Source organism: Lissotriton vulgaris, chromosome 7 (assembly GCF_964263255.1).
Source record: "Lissotriton vulgaris chromosome 7, aLisVul1.2, whole genome shotgun sequence".
In the NCBI taxonomy this organism is placed as follows: domain Eukaryota; kingdom Metazoa; phylum Chordata; class Amphibia; order Caudata; family Salamandridae; genus Lissotriton; species Lissotriton vulgaris.
Window position 1 is genome coordinate 267,562,996 of NC_141695.1, and position 12,741 is coordinate 267,575,736.

The 12,741-nt window shown below is 43.2% G+C and overlaps 1 protein-coding gene across 2 annotated transcripts in view; it reads left to right on the plus strand.

Annotated features, from left to right (window-relative positions):
* Window positions 1-5,138: 5,138 nt before the first annotated feature.
* LOC147701358 (chymotrypsin inhibitor Ani s 6-like) overlaps window positions 5,139-12,741 on the plus strand; it is a 212,070-nt gene continuing 204,467 nt past the window's right edge. The window contains exon 1 of one of the 2 annotated variants that reach the window (XR_015297176.1): window positions 5,139-5,228. The gene's annotated coding sequence lies outside the window, so the exon portion shown is untranslated. The remainder of the gene's footprint in view (window positions 5,229-12,741) is intronic. The other variant, XM_086928635.1, reaches the window with a different exon arrangement.

Consider the following 12,741-nt stretch of genomic DNA (forward strand, 5'->3'; position numbering starts at 1 on the left):
ACCACAGCACGCATGAAGGCCGTTGCAAGCATTACTCCTCCAAGTATTTTAAGCAGGCCACACACTGCTCCCACAGCCATGGTCAGACCGCATTGTCACCCTTCTCTTGACCTCACCAATCAGTGCTGCTGGCAGCGACACTTTCCTTCCTTCACGCAGAGGTGCGATATGGGGCCCATCGGCAACCACTGTTTGCACTTCCCAATGCATGTCGCATCAACAGCAAGAGCAGGCCCAGATCGGGCCACTCGCAGAGGTAAGGTCAGTAGCAGTGTCTCCCATCACTTCTCTCACTTGGGCTTCACCACCACTAGTCTTTACTGCTGGGCAGGTGCCCCCATCCACATTGCCTGGTCCTTGTGACAGACCAGGCCCCAACGCCGGGCACTCCCAAGGCCTCAGGATGCAGTGCTACTCACCCTGTCTCACATTGAGTGGTCTCCTCGTAGCATCATCCACAGGTTTTCATCTCCACTCTGAGTGGTGCGATGTGCACTTCCTCTGTTGCCGGTGACTGCTCAAGCAGCGGCCACAACTGCCTCACAGGTGGGTCAGCAGGCTCCACCCAGGACGCACATCTCCAGCTGTGGTCTGATATCTGGTTATAAATGAGAATTGCCATAAAAAAATTACAACTTCCAAAACTAAAAGGCGGTATAGGTTTACCCAACTTCAGAAATTAACAAGCCGCCTTTCTCTGCTAGCAGGGTGCTTCCTGGTTTGCTGAAGACCCTAAATATACGCCTCTATGGATTGATATTGAGAAAACCATTATAGGCAAGGCCCCGCTTTCTGCAGTACTTACAATGGTCCTCTCACACCTTACGCACTCTAAATACATCATGCTCAATACCAAGAGAGCACTTTTGCGATTAGATCAGCTCCACAAGACTGGTCTGCAATTCCACAAATCAACCTCTGCATCCTTATGGCGCAACCCATTGATTAAGATTAACGGCTCGCCCCCCCATATGGGACCACTGGTCTGATAATGGTATTAACGTAGTCTCAGATCTCTATGAGAATAATATGCCATTGCCCTTCTCGACACTACAAGCTAGACACTCCCTATTACAGATTGACTTCTACGCTTTCCTGAAGATAAAATCGGCTCTGTCCACACGAACTTTCAAGCCAGCGACACCGTGGCTAACGTCTATGCTTCCGCACTTCCAATCCTCCGGACATTTCGTCTCAAAAATATATAAACTACTTGCACCTTCACCTAACAAATCAATGAGGCGTAATGAGTTCAAATGGGAAGCAGAAGCAAACAACACTGGTATAGACATAGACTGGACCAGGATACATGCATCGGCACTCACACACAAGGTTTCACCGATACTGTGGCAAACTAAGTACATGATACTCAACAGGACATTCTGGACCCCACAGAGACTACATAAGGCTGGCATAGGAGATACACCGACATGCTGGAACTGCTCTTTGGATGTTGGTGATCTCCCACACATGTTATTTAATTGCCCCATGTTTCACACATATTGGACCAACATCTTTGATTATATTGGACACATACTTGACATACATCCCACAAGAGAATTCACTTATATTATCCTGGGAGCCATAGACCCGAGATTAAAGGGAGACCATGACCGCCAGCTTCTAGACTTTTTACTAACACTGGCATGCAAGGTGATCCTATGCAACTAGAAATCAGCGACAGAGGTCTCTTTCAATGCCTGGAGGGAATGGCTGTCATGCATCAGGGGCACTGACAAGCCTGCTCTACACACATCACCATGGCAGGTCAGCAACAACAAGTTGTGGTCCTCCTTAGACCAGGCTTCCTCCTCCTTCACCTTCGACCCACCATAAGGTACTGTCCGACACACTTAATGTTTAGTTACTCCATGGGGTAACTTCTGCACAGAATGAGCATAATAACCAGAGACGTAATGTGCAGGGATGACGAGGTACTGCATGACATTTCATGCCTGGCTGTAGATGGAAGGCTTCTACGGAATTGTATGCAATAGTAATAATGCAATGCTGATTGTTTATTGTTTTCTAAATTGTTATCACTTCTTCTTTTTTAGAACGGTACAGTGTTTATTGTCTTATTTGGTACGATGTTATACTTTATTCTTTATTCTTTATTCATATATCATTTTATATGTTTTGACCCATGACCGATTTCGGCACCACTCCAATATGTTTGTATGAACAACGATGCTTTATTGCTGCTCTAAATTTTGTTATTGCTTAATAAAAAAGATTTGAACACAAAAAAATAAATGTTTAGGCAATTGCCACCCTACAGGTATCTTCGCACAAATCGGTTTCTGGGGGCTTGCACATTGATCCACCGTGGCTCCACACTGTGGATCTTATGTCTGTGCCAAAGAAATTTATCCCAGGGTGGTGTGGAGTGCAAAAAAACGATGGATTTGGGCCCAGATCTTTGGACTGGGGTGAATGTGTGACATTGATCCACATTCTGTCCATCATCTGTTCTGTTTGCAATTACCGCCATAAGTGCGCTGGGGATGCTCAGACGTGGGTCCCAGGCACTCCACACCACTGGAGTCAAGCTAGCCGGGCTGATGAGAGGTGTTACCTCGAAACCGGTCCGGTCCTCGGATGCTTGATTCCGTTCTGGGAAGGACATGGCTTTTGTAGTTCGGACTGGACTGTTCCCATGGGGCACAGGGTCAGAGCTGATTTGCATATCGCCATTGTCTAACCCAGGGTGGTGTGGAGTGGAAAAAAACGATGGATTTGGGCCCAGATCTTTGGACTGGGGTGAATGTGTGACATTGATCCACATTCTGTCCATCACCTGTTTTGTTTGCAAAGAAATTTATCGAATGAAGGGGATGAGTGGCAGAGCGAGCTCAGAACACTTCCACCATGTTGCCCCTGCAAGCCACAAACCTGGTCCATCATACATCCTTACTGAAGAGATGAGTCTGAGAGTCCAATATTCATACTTCATGCCAGCATTGAATTAGGAGAAGGTCCTAGAGATGTTAGCTCCTAGACCTCAGGGTCGTTTGGAATTCCTCCCCCCCACCCCCCTGCTCTGGCCCCAGCTTGTCTGGTGGCACAACAGACTGGTGCATACAACCTTTGTGAAGGTGCAGCAGCAGAGCCTTTGTGATGTGTAAGTGTGATAGATGACAGCCCCTCCCACAATCGACTCGGAGATGTCCCATCCTGCCAACATCTTTTCCTCCTTTATCTCAGTGTCTGGGAGAAATAGACAAATACCAACTGCCAGCTACACTTAGTCATGGGACCCAGGATACAGCTGCAGGCAACAAATGTCTGGGACAAGAAAAGGCCAACTTTCTAAAGGTTTTGGAGGTTTCGGAATTGTAACTGAAAATCCAACTTTTAAATTGCAACTTATTAGACACCAAACTGATCATTTCTACTTGCTCCAAATTGAAAGATATGAACTTATTCCATGTAAAGAGTAACCCATTGTTATCCTAAGGGAGAATTTGGCCTTCAGTATTGAAAAACAAATTAAGATTTTTTTCACTACCAAGACATGTCAAAGTTAAAATACTTGCCCAACGGTTTAAATGCACTGCACCCTGCATTATATGTTGCTTAGGACCTACCCTAGGGATATTAAAAGGATGGTCTAACCTAGTAAAGGTTTACATTACCAGATCGAAAGGGCAGTTAAACTGCACACACAGACTGCAATGATAGTCTAGAGACATATTTGAATGGGTGGTACAATTAATGCTGAAGCCCCACTAGTAACATTTAATTTTCAGACCCTGAGTAAACGAAGTGCAAATTTACTAGTGACAAATAAGACAAATAAATCTGCCAATTGGGTGTGAGCCAATGTTACAATGTTTTATGGAGTGAGCACACACATTTTGGCGCTTTTTAGCAGTGGTAAAGTGCACAGAGCCCTATGGCCAACAAAAACATGATTAGCAAATTGGAGGAGTGAGGCAAATGTTTTGGGGGAAGACCACCGAAAGGCTGACAGGTAAACAGTATTTCAATCTATTTTATTAAGGGTGAGGTAATTATAGTGAAAAGGAGTGTGCATCCTATTCACAATTGGATTTGTACTTTATCAATAGCATTCCAGTACATAATCCTATGAGACAATTCAATATGTGAAATGTTAAGATAAGTTAATACATTTTTCCTACTTAGCATCTGTTTCAAGAAGGATTTATATTTTTGTGCTACGTTCAAAAAAAGTTTTAATCTAGAAAGCAAAAAAGGAAACCCGTCATGACTGCACATGTCACATCTTCATGTAATTGCAAAACGTTCTGTCCATATTAGTGGCAAGAATGACATACCAGCCCCTATGTGCCGTAATAGATTATACTCCCCACATGCTACTTTTACCAGATGATGAATCTGGTTACCAAAAATGCACTAATTATTTCCCAATAAAAAATCACCCGCTCTGTATGACGTAGAAAAAAAAATTATATTCTAACGTATGTGATGCCGTGAGGTATCAAGAAAATGTCGCCCCTACAGTATCTGAGGATGTCCAAGAGTTTTTGAAAATGAGGAGGAATCCATTTTCATGTTTGTGCAGAAATCGATTTTTTTTAGATGAGGGTTGATCAGAAGCTTTCGAGGATACTAGTTGCCAGTGTGCTGTTTTCGGGAACAACCTTATTAAAACAATTCACACCACACGTTTGCAAAAAAACAAACACACCATGGTTTCATACAATTACCAGTGTTAACTTGAAATGTTGTAGGACGTCACCCTTGTCGTTGCAGAAACGCGAGAACGCATCACAGTTAAAAGTACATAACATGGTGAGAATACGCAACATAAGAGAACGCCCTTGAACTATTATAATAGCAGGGAAATTTGTCTTTGTGAAATATTAAATTGAACTTCCCTAAATTATGCGAAAGACAAAAATAGTTCCGAATAGGTCATCAGGAATAGCTGCAAGCAGGTATTCATTTCAACGCTCAGTAGGTGTAACACTACCTGTGCTTTTAGGAAAGGTACATTTTAGTGACCCTGCACGTGATTCACACCGTTTATTTCCAGGGAGTATGTGACTTGCAGGAACATTCATGAGTCGGCCGCACACAAACCTGGAGCGTCTTGTTTATTCACAGACAGAGTTGTGCAAATGTGCCCCAGTGATGCCTCGGTGAATTATGTCAGGATATATAAGCCGCAGTGCTTTGGACGTGCCCACTTGCAGCCAGACTCTGACAGGAAACTTTGACCGCAGCTGAATTGAAAGCAGGTATGTGTCAATATCTATTCTTTATTTTGTATGTTGGGTTACTTATAAAAGATGCAGGTACTTCGAACTATAATTTGTAGACCTAGCCATTTACTGTGCTGTGCCCAATACATTGTTTAAATTACTATATACAAATATTGATATAGGTTCTGGGTACCCAGGGGCAGCAGACACTGCTCCTGTTACCAATACATTCAGACATCAAGCTAGTCCGGAAGATACAGATATCTTGAAGACTCGTATTTACTCTCTGTACACTTCACTTCAAGTTCTCCTAACAATGCTGGGACAAAAAGGGGGACTTCGAGGGTGCAATGGTGAGACAAGGAGACCATCTTGTATTCATTGGAGATACAGTTTGCATGGTCTCACATCTGCTACTCCCCTACAATTGGTTATTAAATGTCCATGATCTCTTGTTCATAAGACTCTTCTAGGCACTTAACAACCAATCTGACTAGGCCATTCACAATGTCGACATCTCACAATTCTTTCCATTCTGAGCCTTTTTCCTTTCTACCTAAAAGGGGACAAGTGAAACTCCATGTCCCAGAATGTAAAGTGGTGTTAACTATGGTCTGGGCAGGCGGGACAATTCATACATAAGACAGCCATCGTTTCACCATGACAAGTGATGCAGATGTTCCCTTTCGTATCAGCTTTTCTTAAGATCGTTGAAAGTTAAGGCATTTCATCATATTTTCTTTAGTTATTTTGCCCACCTCTCTTTACTTCTGCAGACGGCCACCTGTGTACTGTACCTTTCCTTAAGAATAACTCTGGACTGCCATGTACAGATGTGCTCATCAGTGTCTGCATTGTTAGGTTGAATCTCCCTCTAAAGGAGAAGTGAGTGAGAGACGGGCTCCTGCAATGATTAGAATGTAAATTAAGGTGGACCTTTAATTACCACATTTCATGACGAAGAATATATCTAAAGCACAAAACAGAAGAAATCGTTTTGATTATACTGAAGGAAGTTCTCGAGACTAAAATTGTTACCAGTAATATAAAGCGAGAAAAACACTTGGAACATGTAGTTATTATGACCATGGACCCATCAAAGTGATAAACGGCCTAACGTCGTGCAATGCATTGGGTAAAAGCGGTCACAATTTGTTCACCTACATTTTACTAAGTGCTTTGTTGTTTTGCAAACTAACATATGTTGAAACATATTGGTTCACAAAATTCTGATTCGTAAGTTGTCATAATTTGACCTTCTTCATTAATATGCATCAGGTTGGTTGTAACTTGCAACCCACTTCAAATCGCTGCCATTGCATGGATCATGGACTGCCAGGATCAGCAAATCACTGTCTCTTATTGCTTTTAATTTAAGAAATCATTTTTTTTAAACGTCCGGTCTACCTTTAACTGAAATGTACAGAGAGCAAAAAGGAAGAAAAGGTAGATACACTGATTGACTGTAACACCTTTCAAGGATACTTTCTTGAAAAAGTAGCGACTATCCTGTCAGACATCCAGAAAGACAGCTCTACTATACACACCACGTCATCGCCCCCTCAAAACCCCTCGACCCCTATTATTACTAGATTTCCTAATATTGACTCCACTACCCTCAGACAACTAGCAACATCAACCAAGTCAGGTTCCCCTGCTGACCCCTGCCCTCCCGAAATATTTCGGCTAGCAATTCCTATTTTGGAGGACCAGATCCTAGACCTCCTAAATAACTCATTAGCTACAGGATCATTACCAACTACCTTTAAAGAGGCACGCGTTAGACCCCTGATAAAAAAAACCTGGGGCGGATCCAACTAGCCTGAAGAACTACAGGCCAATCTCCCAGCTGCCGTTTCTGTCAAAAATTCTAGAACAGCATGTGTTAAAATCATTGTCACCCCTCCTGGAATCACATCACCTACTCCAGGAGCGGCAAGCTGGTTTTTGTGCCCACCATAGCACGGAACTAGTAATGCTGTCGGTGCTGGACGAGCTCAGATGCATGGCTGACAGTAAAAAACCAAGCGCCCTGATACTATTAGACCTTTCAGCGGCGTTTGATACTGTCAGCCATGCACTGCTCCTGGACAGACTAGCCATGTCCGGGATAAAAGAACAAGCTCTCCAATGGCTAACGGCCTTTCTGCTAGGGAGGACGCAGAGGATCCAGCTAGCAGATCAGGTATCTGACGTTGGCGCCTTGGTATGTGGAGTCCCGCAAGGGTCCGCACTCTCACCACTTTTATTTAATTTATACCTGCAGCCACTGATAGACTCCTTGGCAAACATGGGCTGTAAAGTTTTTAACTACGCCGATGATACTCAGCTTCTGCTGAGTATCGAAAACACAACATCGGCTCAGTCGGATGCTTGATTCCGTTCTGGGAAGGACATGGCTTTTGTAGTTCGGACTGGACTGTTCCCATGGGGCACAGGGTCAGAGCTGATTTGCATATCGCCATTGTCTAACCCAGGGTGGTGTGGAGTGCAAAAAAACGATGGATTAGGACCCAGATCTTTTGACTGGGTTGAATGTGTGACATTGATCCTCATTCGGTCCATCACCTGTTGTTTTTGCAAACTCGCTATAAGTGTACTGGGGATGCCCAGACGTGGGTCCCAGGCACTCCACACCACTGGAGTCAAGCTAGCCGGGCTGATGAGAGGTGTTACCTCGAAACCGGTCCGGTCCTCGGATGCTTGATTCCGTTCTGGGAAGGACATGGCTTTTGTAGTTCGGACTGGACTGTTCCCATGGGGCACAGGGTCAGAGCTGATTTGCATATCGCCATTGTCTAACCCAGGGTGGTGTGGAGTGCAAAAAAACGATGGATTAGGACCTAGATCTTTTGACTGGGTTGAATGTGTGACATTGATCCTCATTCGGTCCATCACCTGTTGTTTTTGCAAACTCGCTATAAGTGTACTGGGGATGCCCAGACGTGGGTCCCAGGCACTCCACACCACTGGAGTCAAGCTAGCCGGGCTGATGAGAGGTGTTACCTCGAAACCGGTCCGGTCCTCGGATGCTTGATTCCGTTCTGGGAAGGACATGGCTTTTGTAGTTCGGACTGGACTGTTCCCATGGGGCACAGGGTCAGACTTGATTTGCATATCGCCATTGTCTAACCCAGGGTGGTGTGGAGTGCAAAAAAACGATGGATTAGGACCCAGATCTTTTGACTGGGTTGAATGTGTGACATTGATCCTCATTCGGTCCATCACCTGTTGTTTTTGCAAACTCGAGTATCGAAAACACAACATCGGCTCAGTCCATGGCCCAAAAGATACTACGGTTCACAGTAAATTGGATGACGTCCAATCTATTAAAAATTAATCCAGACAAAACGGAGGTCCTTGTAGTGTCAACCTCTGCCTCCCCCTGGAACGATCTGTTCTGGCCCCAAGAACTTGGACCTACCCCAAAGCCGTGTCCTAGTGTAAAGAGTCTCAGTATGAAAATCGATCAGGAACTCTCGATGACCAACCAAGTTTCCGCTGTGGTTGGTTCATGTATCAACCTGATTAGGCAGTTGTGAAAGCTTGTCCCTTTGCTCTCAACGAATATGCTCCGAACCATTGTTTCAGCCATAATAGTTTCCAGAATCGATTACGGGAACGCACTATACCTAGGTCTTCCAAAAAATTCTATCAATCGTCTACAAGTCATCTTGAACGACGCAGCACGGCTAATCTTCGGATTACCCAGACGGACCCATGCCTCTCCTCTACTTTATAGGTTACACTGGCTCCCTATAAAGCAAAGGTTTGAATTCAAGAGCCTGTGCATTTGCCATAAAGCAATCTATGGACAGGCGCCGGCCTATATAAAAGAGAGGCTTGAAGTGTATGAACCCAAGCAAGTTCTGCGATCCTCCAATTCCTTTCTGCTATCCAGCCCACGCTTTAAAATGGCAACCAAAGGTGACAGATCCTTTTCAGTCCAAGCCCCCACCATTTGGAATAAGCTACCAGAGGTGCTTTGTAGAGAATCCAATCTTCTCCGCTTTAGGAAATCCCTGAAGACTGTGCTCTTCAGGGACGCGTTTACATCCCCGTAAGATAGGCCGGCATTTCCGCATCCCTTCTACCCTTCTTCTTGTTGCTGTACTTGGTCAGAAGCGCTTTGAGACCTTTTGGTGAGTTGGCGCGATATAAAACCCAGATACAAATACAAATACAAATGTGGGACTTGGAGACATCTTTATTTTCCTGCCTAAGTTGATGCCTGAATTTACTGGCAGCAAGAGCAGTGTCGGGGTATCATCTGCTGCCGCTGGGTACCCTGAACTGATATACATATTTGCTATATTAATTTAAACAATGTTTTTGGGAACAGTTAATGATAAGGTCTACAAATCCTTAAAGGAAAACAGGGTGCACTTAAAAAACTGAAAAACAACTAAAGCCTTTTACAGGTGAGCAGCAGACCCAGGAACCACTGCCTACTCCCAAAAAATGCTTATTATAACATTGACATAGAGGAACGTGCATTTAGGGGACCCCTTCCTGTTTGCTAGTGTGATACCACCTTCTGTGAGGTATCAGTAACCTATAAATGATTTGCAACCACAATTGCTGTTGTAAACGATAGGTAAGTACCTTAATAAATCGCAAATTTGAAGGGACGCCCTAAACATGCCCTTTTCAATTTGTGATTTGGTATGTAGTTGGAGCTTTGAACATAACTATGCTATTTTGAGGTCACAAAGGTTCCGATTTAGGCCGGTCAGAGTCTTTTTTACCACCCAAGTAGGTTTGATCATAAGGCCCAAAATCACAAACACCTACTATTTATTACTTAATATCAAATTCTTCTATGCCAATGTAATCGATCAATACAGAACAAACTGTAAAGTGACTGCATGATCACTAACCTAATGGGTGTAATCACTGAAGGAAAATGACACTTGCAAAAGGAAATGATGAAACAGAAGCCATATGGCTGATTTGAGCAAAAAAGCAGCGTCACAGGTATAGTAAAGGAAATTAGCAACAGAACCAACCATAAAATGGTTTCACATTACATAAAGATTGCACAACTCACTAAATCAAACTATTCATGAAGCATCCCTATAAGGACTCTAAAAGACATAGATCACTCTTTCAAATTATCAGATATTTTCCCAACCCTGTCTCATAACCTGTCATCTAGGAGCAAAGGATCATAGTGATCATCGACCTCAAAAAATTACAATGAGTGTGCAAGGTGCAAATCTAAACCGGCCAATGGAGCATCCTAACTCCATACATACTGTAAATAACAAAAGGATCAAATGCAAAATCTCCTGACCAGAAGGAGTGTTGGCTTGCTGAAGGCTCTTTTAAATGACAGGCCCAAAAGCAACAATCAGCTAGGAAAACTTCACTAAACTATTAGGAGAATCTCACACAGCAAATGAAGGGCCACAATCAATGACAAGAGAGAAGCCTTGACATGGGGTTCCCCCCACATCTCAAATCATGCTAGCCAATCACCTCTCCACCTTACAAAATAGGCAAATTCAATGCCTTAAGAAAGCATTAAATAGATCACTGCCTATCTGACCCTGATAATAATGCCTTAAAGGAGTTCAGACAAATAAAAGTGACCAAGAAAAACGTAATCTGTCAATCAAACAGGAAATCAGTGTAGACGCTCCTTGGCAAATTACTCCATGATATCAAAAGAAACAACAGAACAAGATTCTGTCACACAGGAAACAGATGACAGAATCCCACAGTTCACAGAGTTAGCTCTCACTTGACAAAAAAAGCCTGGGTAAGTTTTCCGTGTCATTATTTTAATACAGAATGCTCCAGCAGTACAAACAAAGAGAAGATAACGGGTTATACAAACACAGAAACACAGGAGAAACTCATGATCTAAAAATGCTCAGACAACATTAACAAATGCAATTACGGCCACACAGATTGCAAACAGGAAGCCCAAAGAAAGGAGGGAAGGAGCACCAGGTCCAAATTGGATCCCCCCCAGTTCTGTTTAAACTAGACCCAGATTACTGGGCAGAAGCATTAAAACCAGTATTTGAGAACATTCTTCACACACACACAATCCCAGCTTTATGGAGGGGTTAATCATTTCCCCAATCCACAAGACAGGTGACAAGAATAAAGCAAAAAATGATAGGCTGGTCACCTTAACAGACAACAACGCAAAATATTGTGTTGGGCTCATTCTAGAAGAACTAACAGATTGGGCATCACAAAACACATACATCCCCCTTAATCAAACAGGTTTATAGCAAGCACACGGGGACAACCACAAACATATTAACTCTTTCCCTGTTGATAGACGCTATATAAGATGACAACCTTCCATTATACTCCTGCTTCATTGATTAATCCTCAGCCTTTGATCACACGGACAGAGAGAAGCTGTGGGACAAACTCACTAAAATAAATATTCCGTCCAGTCTTTTGAATCAGCTGATTCTTTTACACATTGATTCTTGGGTCCAAGCGAAGCTTGCAGGCGGCGACCATCTATCAATAAAGATTTCAACCCCAAAGGGGCTGAAACAAGGCAGCGTACTAGTCCTGACTTTGTTCATTTTCTGTTTGCCAGATGTATCAAACAAATGGGACAAGTGTAATTCCCATGCTCTAAAGAGGGTCGGTCTTTCCCTTTTGAAGCTGTTATACCCTGATGACCTTGTGGCCATCAGCTTCCAAATCTTACTGGACACCACCATAAGTTATTCTGATGAAAATGGGCTGAAAATAAACATAGACAAATCTAAAAGCATGGAATTGAACCAAAAAAAATAATCTTAACATGTCACTGGCATCTGACAGACAACAGGTAGAAAAAGTCAATGAACATAAATATGTGGGGTTCATAAAAGATAGCAAAGGTGCATTTACGGCTCAAAAAGAGGCATTAAAAAGAAGAGGAATTACAATGGCAGTAGCAAAAAAAATCTCAAGAACAAAATTGTCGGTCCAAAATGTACTCCCCTGATCCAGGTGGTACAGGCAAAAGTCATTCCAACTACCACCTATAGGAGCGAGTGCATGAGGGGTCGGGATGCTATCACTCAGGATGGTCTAGTAACGTGAGCATTTGGAAGGATTTTTAACTTACCAAAATACACATCACCTGCTCAAAGTAGACTGGAATTCTGATTTCAGTTGTAACAATGAGCACGCAGAGCCGCTTATGTCAAAAGCTGGTATAAGATCAAGAGAGCTAAGCATGGCTTACTAAATTCTCATTTATGAATCAATTGCTGTCTAAATATAAAAGTGCAGTAAAATCCTATTTGCAAGAGTTAATAGAACAACTAGGCTTATATGGTCTTTTGGAGGAATAAGGAGCATACAACAGCTTCAAACAGCCTGTCACAGCAAGTGTCAAAAGGGTTTCCGTGGCAAAGGATGAAACTCTGCTGTCTGGGAGAGTGCACAAATAGTTTACTCTGCACAGCTACCCCAAGGGATTTCCACAACCTTACTTAGGTGCAGGGTTCAACACAAGAACTAAAGACAAAAAATCTATGGCACCGGCTTGGCGTCCTTCCATCTCTGCTCCACTTACCACCAT